The following is a 14,649-nucleotide window of genomic DNA, read 5'->3' as shown; positions in this document are numbered from 1 at the left end:
TTCTGTAGGGAGACATCTGGAGCCTCAAGAAGACCCTTCCTCAGCCCAGTAGGATTTCTGCAAGTGGTATAGGTTTAGGCGTGTAATGAATTTAGATTTAATTTGCAAGTGAAAAAGCTTGCTTTCTTTTGTAGCTTACACCAAAGCTCAAACGTCTAAGCTTCCAGGGTTTAAGTCTAATTAACTGTATTTCACAGCTTATTTAAAGAAAAGAATGGAGGCATTAAAATTGTAAAATCTAATTTTTGAGTAAATCTTTCAGTGCAAAATTAATGTCGCAGTATTAGCGCCGCCTTGGCAATATATCTCTTGTCTTCGAATTTCAAAATGAGCTTTTGCAAACATGAAATTATTCATTAGACTGTCTGGTAAAGAGATAAATAAGTGTCTCTTCAAATCCTCGATCTTCTCTTCTCTATTTAGCCAAAGACGGAGTTATTTGGTTTGAGGGGCCAAGAGGGTTGATCAGATTTCTGAATTTCGACAGGTAAGGAGAGAAGCAAAAAAGCAGGAGCTTTTGTCTGTCAAGGGAGTTGGGACACAGACAGTCCCTTCTCTGTTTCTTAGTCTACTGCTGAGGGATCGGTTGGCTTTGGGGATCAATGAAATATCTCAGCAGTCACACTGGAGCCAGGGGCAGGGGTCTGTTTGGGCAGCCGATTGGCTGAAACATTCAGATTCTCTAGTACCTTCAGGTGAGCATTTTCCCGTTCATTCTCATAAGTAAGTGATCAGCGTCCTGTCAGGCCCATCACTGAGGCATCTTTAACTTCTGAATTCTTTTCTTTGTCCCCATTGTTATGGTCCCAAGTCAGGTTCTCATTCTCATCTGCCACCTCTTTCCCTCCTGGGCCCCATGCCCTGGCCTCACTAGATGTGCCCAGTGTGTCCACAGTTCTGAGCTTTGCACAAACTCTTACAGAACCCAAACCCCTTCTTCAACCACTCCCCCTCCCCACTAAACTACTGGAGTTCCTCCAGGACAGGGAAGGTATCCAGTTCTTTGTGCCCTTATTATCTAGCACAGCACTTGGTATACAGAAGGTGCTCACTAAATGTTTGTTGATGATGATGAAGATGATTAATGAAATATATCCAAAATGGATATTCAGGAACTTCAGGTTAGTGCTTTCCAACCTTTCATTTCACTTGGTAGCTGTTCCCTTTCAGCTGCAGTATGAGGCTGGTGGGGACCGGAATGGAGGAGCTGGGTGTAGGGGCGCCTCAACCTGGAAGAGGTCATTCCTGAGGGCTCACGAGGTATGGAAAGAACACCCTGGGTGAGAATTCAGCACTGCTCCCTACTCCCCAGGTGAATGTGAGCAAGCTGCTTCACTTTTCTGTTTGCTGACCTGCAAAATAGGAATAGAAATGCCTGGGCCACAGGAGTTCTGTAGAGGCGACGTGGAGATCGTCCATATGAAGTACCTCGTACTCTTGCCTGGTCCAAGCAGGCCTTCACAAATGGGTAGCCACTGTTTATGAACATTGTACAAGGATGGGATGAGGTTTAAGCATGCTAACATTTACATATCAGTACTAGCTTATTTGTGTGTTTTTAGGTCTTCTGTTCATTTATTGAGTCATTCAATAAATATGCGTTATCCTTTTGTACTGAGTATCAGGAAGCAAGCTAAGTGCTAGGGATGTGGTGCTGAATTAGGCGCCCCCTCTGGCCTCCATTTCCTGCATGTCATTAGAATCAAGTATCATTTCTCATTTCCCTTGGCAGTGACCAGCCCAAGCTGCCAGGGTCTCTTGTCCAATCTATCTCAATAGCCTCCTAATCTGCACACCTCTATTTTGCCTTGTCCAATCCATTTCCCACAGAACAGACAGATGAACATTTTAAAATACAAATTGACCACATGACTGTCCTGCTAACACCCTCAGTGCCTCCTGGTTGCCCGCTGGATATGGTCCACAGGCTGTCACATAGCTCATGAGGCCTGGCAGTGTCCCTGCCGGCCCTTCAGCTCCATTTCTCCGCGCATCCCTACCGCATGCATACAGATGGTCCCGCCAGCCTAAATTTACTGCTTCCAGATCCTGGAGTCTGCCTTCCCAGAAGTTGCGCCCCCTGCCTGGAATACACTTTGCTCCCTTCTCTCACCACCTTCTGCCTCGTGTTCGCCTAACATCTACTCATCCATGTTTTGGTTTGATCAGTTCCTCCCTGGAGGCCTTTCATGACTCTGGATCAGGAGGTGCTCTTCTCAGGAGCCACCCCTGCACCCTGCACCTCCCCATCATGGCACTGCCTATGTTTTATTTATCTTCTCTCCCCACACCCATCCCACACTGTTATATTCAAAAGAAGCAGAAGGCAGACATCCAAAAAGTATTGAGAAATAATTTAAATCTTTTATGAAGTTGCTTGGAAAATGCCAAAGGGGCATTCATTCCTAACATACAGCAAGACTTTTAAAAACCTCTTTTCTCCCTCCCCCTGCTCTCTCTCAATACCCCACACAGTATGGCAGCATCACTGCATTCTCTTTCCCCCAGTAAACTCTCCCAAAGCCATCCCGAACACAGTCTTTTCCTGCTTTGATTTCTCTCACTCCGTTCATGCTTCTAGATTTTCACTCATAGATAACTCTTTACTTTCATTCTCGTTTTTAAATTTAAAAGTGAAAAATTCAGCCGGGTGCGGTGGCTCACGCCTCTAATCCCAACACTTTGGGAGGCTGAGGCAGGCAAATCACCTGAGGTCGGGAGTTTGAGACCATCCTGGCCAACATGGAGAAACCCCGTCTCTACTAAAAATACAAAATTAGCTGGGCGTGGTGGCGCATGCCTGTAATCCCAGCTACTCGAGAGGCTGAGGCAGGGGAATCACTTGAACCTGGTAGGTGGAGGTTGCAGTGAGGTGAGATGGCGACATTGTACTCCAGCCTGGGCAGCAAGAGCAAAACTCCATCTCAAAAGGAAAAAAGAAAAATTCAAAATTCATACAAAAACAGAACATAGTTTAAGACGAACACTCATGCACCTGCCACAGACTAAAGAGAGGTGAGCATTTTGTACACTGGCTTAGCTCTCTGCCCTTTCTCAGCAGCCGGTCTGGTGGAGGTGGTTATAAACAGTGGTCATGCAAAGATCACAAACAAGGGAAGTGGTTGGTCTATGTGATAATAGGGAATGGTGGAGACTGTGGCAGACTAGACTGAATATGCCCTGCACAGAGGCTCCTTGAAGAGATGCCTCTCAAAAACAGGGGACTTGATTGTCCTGTTCACCTTGGTATTACAGCACTTGGGATGGGACCAGCCCCATGGTTAAACGAAAGCACGAATGAATGAAGAAATAGGGTCCTGTTATGACCAGATTTCCTAGTTCACCATGAGAGGCCAGGAATCTGAATCTGAATGAGAAATCTGAGATTTCTGAGAAATTCTGAGAAATCTGAGTCCAAACTGTTGGACGTTATCTCAAACATCTTTTAAAAACTCACTATGGGGCAGGTGCCCATGTTGGCAGGCATGATCTCTGACCCAAGCTTGCTGGGCTTCTTGAATTCCCTCTTTAGCCTCCCCGATTTCAACACTTCAGAAAGGGCAGGCCCAGAGATTGCCCAAACATCCATGGCTCCTTCCTCTTCCAAGGCAGAGGAGGTAGGGAGGAAGGCCAGGAATGCTCATAAGCAGATATACTTTGTCACTGCAACACTGTAAGTGTCAGGGGCGCCGGGGGCAGTCTCCTTTTTACTGGGAACCCCCAGTAATAGAAGGGTCTAGAACATTTTAGGTGTTGAGCACACATGTGCACAACGGGAGGGAGGCTGGGGTTAGCCTCCGTGAGCTCTCCAGCAAGTTCCCTCGGCAGGGGCCCCCGCTTGCTACCTGAAGAGCACCCTCCACCTGCGCCTTACCGGTGGGCATGGGTCCCGTGTTGCCAGGGACAACAGCTAGCTGAGTATAGAGCGACCCAGGGCAGGGTGGGGCGGAGTATTGAGTCTTGACGGTTCTAGTCCCAGCTCTGGTAACACTGGCTGTGCGACTCTAAAGAGGGTACATCCCCTTTCTGGCCTTGCTTGCCTGTGGGGTTTGCGCTTTCCAGCTCAAACGCCTCTGATTCCAGGCGGGGCGACAGCAGAGGGAACGCAGCAGGCGGGGTGTGGTCCTGCAGCGCCGCGTGTCTCGGCAGCGCCGCCTACAGGCAGGCAGAAAACCCATCTCTGGGGCGGGTGGCTCCCTAGACAGGGTGCGCGCTGTTTGTTTTTTCCGAGAAATCTTGGTCCGATGGGAACTTCTTTGAAGTAATCACTTCTCAGAGCCAATTAGTGTCTGACTGCACTCTGAAATGAGCCAGAGGGGAGGCGGAGTGGGCTGATTGTCTTGCTGCGGCAAAGGCGGTGGGCGGAGAGTGCCTCTGCAGTCCTGGGAAGGGGCGCACATTGCGCGGGGTAAACAGGTGGCCTCTTTGCCTCGCTCAGTCCTTCACGCTTCTTCAGCAGAGTGTGAGCCTAGGAGCGGCTTCCAGGAGCATGGGCCTAGCAGGCCACCGGGCGGAGGAGAGCAAGAGAAGGCCTTGGAAGGCAGGGCCACTTTGGGGAGTGGGACTCTGCCCCACCCCAGCTCCGCTCCTTGTGAGCTGTGACCTTGGCAAGCTGCTTCGCCCTTCTCAGCTCCATTTCCTTTATGCTAAAATGGGAATACCTAACTGTCCACTTGACAGGCTCGTTGTGAGGATGACATGGGTGCCAAGACCCTTTGCGAAGGCAACAGGAGGGCAAGTTATGCATCTTCTCAAGCTTCGGGGTTCTCTCCTCTGTAGAAAGGGCTGCGGAGCAGGAGAGTGTGTATAAACACTTGATGTGTGGCATGGACTGAAGGACGATTAGCCTGTCTTGGCATTACTATTAACTATGCATACGGCACACAAGTACATAGACTGTGGCCCCCAGGGCAGGTTTCAAGTCTCTATAATGCGGTAAAACATCTCAGGGTACCACAGTGAAGTTTTCAGAGGGACGACTGAGTCGTGGGTAGGGGTGCACTGACGGCTGAGAGGGAGCAGGGCCGTTGCAGAGTGGAGTCCGGATGGGCTGGGCTTGGGGCAGGATGGGGAGGAGAGGGTCAGGAAGAAGCCAGGGAACCTATGGTAGAACCACTTGCTTGAAGAGTGATGGAATCAACATAGGGCTCAGAGGAACCTCAGAGAGGACCTTTTATGAAGATGCGAAGTGGGATAGAGACTTGGCATGGGACAATTTAGCAGCAGATCCAGGCTCAGGCTTGTACTCCAGACTTGTGGTCCAGGACTCTGTTCTCAGTCCCCACGAAGGGCACCTTCACTCCTTGGCCCCACTGAGGCTTCCCAGTCAGCTTCTCACAGTCACCTGTACCTTGTGGTTCTCCCTTTACGTGGAGTTGCCTCCCTCCTCTGCACACTCCCAAGGGTGGGCTCCAGCTTGATGCGCTCCCACCCTGTGCCTTGCTTCTTGCCCTGGCAGAAATCCTCCAGGGAGCTGATGTGGCTGTGCCTTTTCTGGCGCCAGGTGAACAGGAGCCTTCAGGCCCACTGTAGCCTGGTCTGGGATTCCAGAAACATTTAGAAGCCTTTGAAACCATCAACCTTGTAAGTTCGGATTCCCGAGAAGCAGGATAAACAAACCTGAGCCCAAGAGGAAACTCATTCTTCTTTCTTTCCTCTGCCTTTCAAACTCATCAAAGTCAAGTTCTCAAAGCTCTACTGTCTCACAAGTGCCTTCAAATGGGTCTCATTGTTTTATTTATTGTGCTTATCACAAGTGCAGGCAGTCTGGAGATTTCCGGGCCAGTGGAGACCTCTTTCAAGGAGTGTTGACATTTCTGGGGATCTGAATGGTCTTCAGTGTCTTTCTTTCCCTGGGCAGACCTGATTGAGAGAGGCGGTTGCTAATGGGGGTTCCCAGGTGGGTTGTTCCTGTAGGACTTTCAGAGCCTGGCAGGCCTGGGACACTTCATCTGTATTCCTCTGCCCAGAGCAGCCAGATCTGTGACCAGTCCAGATCGACATCCTGGTTCTACCCTCAGACCATCCAGGTGGGAGCATGTCCTGCAATGTAAGGCTCAGCAGCTGTACTGATGAGAGTTACTGTGATCTTTTACATGAAACAACATTAAATAAATATGAACCAAATAACTACTGTGTGTGTATTGGGGGTGGGAAAGGGAGTGAGCAGGACTGCCCCATGGTTTTCTATGGCCCACAGTCCACTATGGGAGGAGGAAGAATTTACCCATTGCTCTGCGACCTGGCAGGCTGGGAGAGGTGCAGTACTGAGGCAGAGAGAAAGTGCTGGCGGACGAGAGATGGATGCTGATGTGGATGGGAAGAGGAAGACCTCATGAAGGAGACAAAGTCTGAAGGTCAGCAGAAAGGCAAGCGAAGGATGTGTAAGGTGGAGGGGACTGAAAAGCAAAGGCAGAGAGGTGGGGAGTGCAGATGAGTTTGGTGGGTGAATGGTGAGCATCCTGCTATTGTGGAAGAAATAGAGGGATAAGGAGGGGTAGGGGGAGATCAGGTTGGGCCAGGTTGTGGAAGGCTCACTTGCTTTGTAGGCAACTGGGATCCCCTTGCCAGTTTTGGTGGAGCATCCTTGGGATGGCTGGGTCCCTGCTGGGTGCACAGCATGACGCTGTGAAGGGATAGAATTAGATATGGGAATCTGGGCTTGGCCCTCTGGCCATGACTTTGCTGGACATCTGACCCCTCCCATCCTTCTGGATGTTTAGTAGAAGGGTGCACTGTGGTGAGATTAATCCTCAGAGCACACACCTGTGCCCTCTAGAATGGGCTCAAAGCAGGCCCACGCGTGCCCTCCCAGGCACAGTTGTAGGGCAGTAGTGGAGCTGAGGCCAGCGGTGTGATCTTGGCTAACCCCCACTTCTCTGAGTCTGGCTATCATCTTTGAATGTGGTCGATATTACCTTTCTTGCAAACATGAGATAATGTATATAAAAGTGCTTTGAAAGCTATAAAGCATTATACAGATGCAAAGTATTATCTCTTTTATTATCTTCTCATCTATTCTCAGCCTGCCCTGTAATTGAGCCAGGACCAAAGACCTCTCTCCTACCATATCACAGTGGATCTGCTGTGGAGGGCAGACTGGACATGTCTATGTTTCAGAAATTCCAGGAAGCAGAAGCCAGAGAGGTTAGGGAGTCTGGACTTGGTCAGGCAGCAGGGAGCAGAGTGGCTGAGTTTGCCCCAGGAAAAGATGCTAGAGGGAGATGACAACATTTTTTCATTGTCATCCTTGATGTTTATCATTGCTGTTGTCGTCATGATCATCATCATCATCTTGAAGGTCATCTTCATAATTCCCTGGACCCAAAATGCCCTGTACCCATCTTCTCCTTTTGAATCCTTTATTTCCCTTATTTTTTTTTTAAAGATGGAATCTCACTCTGTTGCCCAGGCTGGAGTGTAGTGGCACAATCTCAGCTCACTGCAACCTCTGCCTCCCAGGTTCAAGCGATTCTTGTGCCTCAGCTTCTGAAGTAGCTGGGACTACAGGTATGCACCACCATGCCTGGCTAATTTTTCTATTTTGAGTAGAGATGGGGTTTCCCCATGTTGGCCAGGCTGGTCTTGAGCTCCTGGCCTCAAGTGATCCACCCGTCTCAGTCTCCCAAAGTGCTGGAATTACAGGTGTGAGCCACCGTGCTGGCTCTATTTCTTAATTTTTAATGGCCTCTTCTGGGAAGTGTTTTTCAGTTTCCCTAGGTGGCGGTGGTCTCATCTTCCATAGCACTTGTTGGCCTTTTTTTTTTTTTTTTTTCATGGTGCTTTTTCTTCGTGCTCTGTATTTCAGTCATCTGTGGACATTTCCTCTCCTTCCTGTTGGATTTAAGCCCCTCAAGGGAAAAGACCAGGCCTTCTGGACTTTTGTGTCCCCTTAAATGTCCCTGCGAATGCTGGAGGGATTAAGAATTTATCTGTCTTCAGAAGCATCGGTGAGACCAGAGTGCTAGGCTGGGTGCTGAGGCATGTCCTGTAGGAGATACTTTCTAAGGCAGCCTCACGCTCACTCCGCTCTGCAAAATGTATGTCCTGCTGAGTTCAAGTCCATGGGCAGAGGGCTGGCAAGTCCAGGTCTTCCCTGTCAGCTGTTCCTGTACTTCTGCCTTGAGCCTTGGGCTGTTTCTTGGTGCCTGATCCAGTTCATTCCCTCTGCAGGACTGGGAAGTAAGGGCTGTCTGGATGCTTGGGCAAGGGAGAGAAAGGAGGCAGGAGAGGATGGAAGGATGGGGATGGGGAGGAGACGGAGGCTGTGACAGAGCGAGGGCCCCTGCTTTGCTCTGAGGAGTCCCCAGATTCCGCCAAACCCAGAGATGTAAAGGAGTCATTCTTCCAGCCTTCTTATTCCTGGCCCTTGGAGTCCCCTGAGCTCCTTCTTTGTTCTGGTGAAATAATGGCTTGTCAGGGAGACACGATTATTACTAATTACTAGATTGCTTTGTGCCTGTTGTTCTCAGACAGGCGAGGCGGGGCCTGTCTCTGGAGGGGCCTCTGGGTGACCTCTCCTGGAGAGGGAGAAGCCAGCACAAGGAGAGTGAAGGAGCAAGGAAGAGGGGCCGTCGTGCTCTTGTAACTCCTTGTTTATAGCCGGTGGCCTTTCAGGATGATGGCTGGGGAGTCTGGGTCGGGGGCGATGACTCACATTCACACACAAAGACAGCACATGCTGACAAGTACAGGCACCCAGGAAATCATTCACCCTCCCATTAAAACACCTGTGTGTGTAGCCATTACATGCTCAGCGATGCACACACATAAGTACAGTTTCTCAGCAAGCAGTGTACACAAACAGTAACCCACAGATGGACAGACACTGCAGGCCTGGCTAAAAGAGTTGGATACACACAGATACCCCTGTATACAGGTACGTGCAAATGTATAGCAATTTGGGGGTGATCACTGTATTTCTCTTCCCAACAGTTTCTGAACCAAGTGAAAAATAGACACATCAGGCAGACAGGGATCAAGATATTCCTCTATCTCATCACTTTTTTATGACACACATATTTTCACATTTCTGAAATTGGGGTTTGTTTTACAATCAGCAGCTTGTGGGTTATAAAATGCACCCCAATTAGATTTGTCAGCATGTTAGCTTTATCATTAACGAAGTTGATTTAAAGACTTAAAGCTCCCATGGACTTCCTACCCTTGCCTTCTGCTTTGAGGTTGCCCAGAGTTGCAAGCCGATAATCCAGACACCTGCAGGCCTCCTTGCTCTCAGGCAGAGCCTGCCGTGGCTAGCTTACCTGTGGCTGAGGAGGAGAGAACATGAGCATTGTACCACTGATGCCAGCTGTGCAGGTGCCGTGACCCCGTCTTTTCCCAATCTTACCAATTAGGTAAGGAGAGAGCCAGGGAAGGGAAGCAGATAGAGAAGAGGGCAGAGGATTTCTTCCTACCTTGTACGAGCCAGGCAAGGACACAGGAAATGGTTTATGTCTGGGTACTGGTGAATGGGTAAAAAATATGTACAAAGACATTTACACACGATTTGCATATTTATGTGTATATTACCCAAAAGGACCAGGTGAGCAGGATGCACTTGTAAACAGTTAGACCTATGTAGTGTAGACAGTCAGGCATGCGCCTAGAGACCAAGGAAACAGACACACGCAGCCTCACACATATACACACATATACAGATCGTCATGTTTGGACACGTGTATTCAGGTGCCCATACTATGTATACACTCACCTCCTGGATGTTGGTCAGCATTATCCTGCAGGGAGCCATGAGCCACTTGACAGCAGAAGAAAGAGTACACAGATCTATCCTGGGGCCACTTTATGGAGTTTCCTAAGCCAGAGGACTGCGGTGGCTTCATGTTGGCAGGGTGATCAGCATCTAGCCTGTCACCAAGGCTGTTTCTTATAGCTCACAGCATGTGGCCAGTCTGGGCCTCCTAGCATGGTGCTGGCCTTCTGGGGGACCCCTGGACAGATTTGCCTGTCCCCTATGGTCCCAAAGCTTGAGAGATAGCCCCCCGCATTCCTTCCTTCCTAAATCCCCCTTAAAACCTGGCCTCCGCAGGCTACTCTGGCAGGAAGGGATGCAAGCCATCTGGCTCACATCATCACCCAGTTGAGGAAGCCAAGTTGGCTCTAAGGGAAGCTCTGGTGCCATCTTTATTCTAATTCCTCAGACCCTGCCTATCTGCGTAGATGGTACCATTAAGTAACTCACATATTGATTGCTGTCTATGTGCCTTCCTGTCATTTCTGCACTGTGTCTGTCCACTTATTAGACTGGAAGCACCCCAGGGACAGGGGCCACATCTCCTAATTTAATTGTCAACATTTATCAGTTGGTTCAGAACTGGCATTTAGAGGCCTCCTAGCCCCACCCCCATATTTTACTGATGAGGATAATGAAGCCCAAAGAGAGGAAATAATTTGCCTAGGGTTGACATAGCTGACCAGGGATGAGGACTAGCTTCCAGCTTCACATCTCTGTGCGTCCTCGGATTATGTGGTTGCCAGTGAGGCGTTCACCTGTGTGTGCTCTGTGTACATGTGTGGATAGTCCCATGATCTTAGGTATGGGTGGCTGCGTCCATGTGTTCCTGTGTATGTATTCCTGGGTGGGTTTCTATCTGTGTATATCCATGAGAATGCTATGCATTCTGTGTGTGTAAATGAGCTGATGTATCCATTTACATATACCTGATTGTATATCCACCATGGGTCCTGGTGCAATATCCAAATGCCCCTCTGTGTATATAAGTGTGTATGCCCATTCACAGACAACTGTAAGTGTATCTACAAGTCCACCCTTGTCTGCCCCAAGCAAGTATGTACTGACTGTGTACCCATCTATGTGCACTTACGTATGTATGTACATCCCTGTGTGTGCATTTACAATGTATACCTGACTGTGGATATGTAAATGTTATGTAAATGCTGTGTGTGTTTGTGGTAACAGATGGGTTGAGTGTCTGTTTCCTTATAGCTCCGGCATTTCCCACACACACGCAGTGTGCTCACCTTTGTGACTCTGGCAGAATGAGCCCTCCTACTCCATCCTTGTGGTCCCTGGGGGTAGTTCAGCTCCTGGTGCTGTCTGACTTATTAGTCACTCGACCGGCAGCCTGTGTCTTTCCACTCAAGGAAAGGTCGCTTGGACCCCCGTGTGGGCTTGAATCATGTAACCTTTCATGTTTCCTCTCCTGTGGGGACCATTCAATTTCCAGCCTCTCTGGGGCCCCATTTATATGATGTCAGGTTGGGAGTGAGACTGTGGCCTGGTGCAGTCTTCCCGAAGCAGTGTGACTCCATGCCTAGGAGGTGGCTTGCTGGGTGGAAGCTTCTTTGGGCTTGGGTAACTCTTTCTTTCCCACAGTACAGCCTGAACCTCAGCATTATGGTCAAAGGCTTCCAGAGACTATTAAATCCACCCCCCACCATTATAGGGATGAAGGCACTAAGGCCCAGGAGGAAAGGGACTTAGAGATTACACATTTTGATGGCGAGAGAGCTTAGAGTGGACATGGCACTCTTGGACTCTCAACCCAGTTCTCTTTCCCTCATTTACATTGGGCTTCCTGGGGCAGATGGCTGGCTGTCTAGCAAGACTGAGGTTTCGCTTCTACAGTATGGAGCCCCAGGATAGGGCCTTCCATCATTCCCTGCACCTACATGGGCCGTGTGACTGAGCTCTGAACATAGAATGTTGAGGATGGAGGAGGAGGTGTTTGACCTATACCAGTTCTAGGCCTCATTCATGATGCCCTCCCAGGCATGGATTTCCTGCCTTCCCCTGCTTGCTGGCTGGAAGTTAGTGCCCAGGGTGATCATGGGGTGACCACATGTTGATGGCAGCAAAGTTTTATCAGTCTGGGTCCTTAATTGATTCCTTGAAGCATAGCACTTTCCTGTGAGAGGAAGAAATAAAACTTCAATTGGGTAGAACCACTGAGATTTTACGTTTATTTGCGTCAGCAGCTAGCATTATCTTAATTAATACACTGCCTCTTTCTTTGTCAGGAAATAATTCTCATGAAAAAACTCCCAAGTCCCTTCTCGCCGACCTTGTCTTCAAATCACAGGATGCCAAAGATTGGGGTCCCTCTTGATCCCCAGGAGCAGCTCAACCCTGGCGGGAAAGCCTGAGTCGTCATGGTGACTATTCCTGCAGTGTAGAATAAAATTAATGGATGTGCTCATTACAGCAATTCTGGCTGTCCTTTTAGCAAATTTCACTCTTCAGAAGGATCACTGGCTTTTACTCACAATGCCTGAGAATCATCATTTAAGATCGTGGATAGAGACAGCTTTCCCTGCACACATCATCTCTTCAGGCCAATGGCTTTGCCCCTTGGAGGATTGATCTATGTGACATTTGCTGACCAGGAGCTCATATTTGACTTTCTCTCATCAAGCTCCCTCCCAGCTTGGGACCCTTTCCTCTTCCCAAATGGTCCTGATAAGAGGTCTTCTAGACCCCAGCCCCATGAGCTGCAGCAGGGAGTAGGTTCTGTTACTGCAACCTGGGTTAGGCTAATGGTCTCATTAAGTGCTTCTGAGGATTTCCCCCAAGCTAAGCCCTCTAAGTTGGTATCTGTGACATTCTTGGAATTTCAGCTCTTCCAGAAGCAGAGGTGGGGTAGAGCCTATGAAACAACATGGTAATATGAGGAGGCCATGGGTCAGAAGGTCACCAAGATGTATTCAGTTAACAGAAGTCCTAAGCCACCAAGTAGGCTACATGCATGCATAGAAGTCATGCTATGCTTCTGCTCAAATACCTTCCATGACTCCCTGTTGCGAGGGCCAAAGTCTTAACTCTGTAGCTTATCATTCAGGTTGTTCACAACCAGGCTCCATTGTATCCCTTGTCATTTTCCCAATACAACCCCTCATGACAGCACCTGGGACCATTGCAGCTCCTCAATATGGTTGACTTTCTGCACCTGGGTTTGTTTATGCTTTTCCCTCCGCCTGGAATACCCCCTCTTCTTGGCTTGTTAGTTGTCTTTTAAGTTTTCTCTTTATATTTCTAGACGTAGCCTGTTGTCACTCCTGTGACATCTTTCCTGACTTTCACCCCAGCCTCAACCAGAGTTAGCAGCTCCCTCATTTAGATCATGCCCCATCATAGAGAACTTACACATGTTTAGAGTTGGCAACTGTCTAGACTTATATAGGATGCGTGAGGTCAGCAAGCAAGTCTTAGCTACCATTGTGCCCCCAGCATTCAGCTCAGTGTTTGGCATTTAGTATGCATGTTCCTGTGAATACTGCCTGAGTGGTGGTGGCTCCTGCCAGTGCATCGTGCTGGAGACAAAGGCTGCTCCAATGGGGCTTTGTCTGGGACAAAAGGACCTTTCCCTTTGCAAATATTCTCCCACACCCTTTGACCCCTTGGGCCCTTGGACCCAGCCTTCCCTGGTTTCAAGGTTTTCACCAGACCAGCTCTTCAGTATGGAGAAGGTTGAGGGGATTGAGAGCAGGAATACTTTTCTTCTTCTCTTTTTAGCCAACAGCTAGAGGGAGTCAGGAATTTCAGAGTGAGGGGAAACTAGAGGCCTGAGGTGGGTCAGCCTCAGAGAAGCAGCTGATGAACATCAGATACATGATGGGGGACAAGAGGTTGGGGGACAAGAGGTGGAATCAGTGAGTGGAATTTGTGTTTCATCAATTCTACATTGGTTCACATTTTAGCATCCCTGAAGTCGAAATGCATCTTACTATCAATGCCATCTCACAGTTTATTTGACAACATGCTTTTCTTTCTTAGTGATACATAGCGTGATGATGCATTTTACAAATGATGGCACCTTATATTTGATGAAAGAGGTTGCCACCTGTTAGCAAAGGTTGGGTCTGACGCATGGATGACTGAATAAAGTCAACACTGGAGTCATATTTGAATATTACAAAGAGGAAGAGGCAGGGCCAGGACAAGGGTGAGGCAGGCAAGATGTCTAAAAGAGGAAACAGGAAGCAGGGGCTTAGTTGGTGCCTCCCTGCAGCTGTGTTGCTGTTAGAAGGAGGAAGAGAGCTTCCTTCTTCCTCTGTGAGTGCCCCCTAGGAAGTGAAACTTCAGAGGGGGGTGGATTATCTTCCCAAGGTCCGTCTTCAGTCTCCCAAATTCTAGGACTCATCTCCTTTACACTTCTCTTCCCAAAGACCCACTTTGGGTGAAAAAAATGAGGAAAGAAAGCAGGTGAAGGGGAGTTTATTCCTGGACCAAGGGGATAGATAGCTGATGGCTCCATAAAAATGTGAAAGTCAAGTACAAATCATTGGTTCTCAACCCTGGCTGAAAATTTGCATTACCTGGGGACTTTCAAAAATCCTTTGCTCAAGTCTCAACCCAGAACAATGGAATCACTATTTTTCATCTAGGGTTGAGAATCACTGGCCAAAAGTATTTCTTAAATATTTAATAACTAAGGATTGCTTTCAAAACGCAAATTATATTGTGAATCCCTGAATTGGAGACATAATGCAGCTTACATTTGAGTAGCCCTTTCGGTTTGCAAAGCACTTACATGGTGTGATTATATCTGATCCTCTGTGGTGAATAGGCAGGTTGTTATCATCCCCTCATTTTACATAGGAGGATCTAGGATAAAGGGTCAGGAAATCTTGTAAAGGGAGATGATGTTCAAGCCCTGACTGATGGAGAAG

The sequence above is a fragment of the Macaca mulatta genome, chromosome 14 (assembly GCF_049350105.2).
Source record: "Macaca mulatta isolate MMU2019108-1 chromosome 14, T2T-MMU8v2.0, whole genome shotgun sequence".
In the NCBI taxonomy this organism is placed as follows: Eukaryota; Metazoa; Chordata; class Mammalia; order Primates; family Cercopithecidae; genus Macaca; species Macaca mulatta.
The sequence above is the reverse complement of the archived record's forward strand: the minus strand, read 5'-3'. Positions refer to the sequence as shown.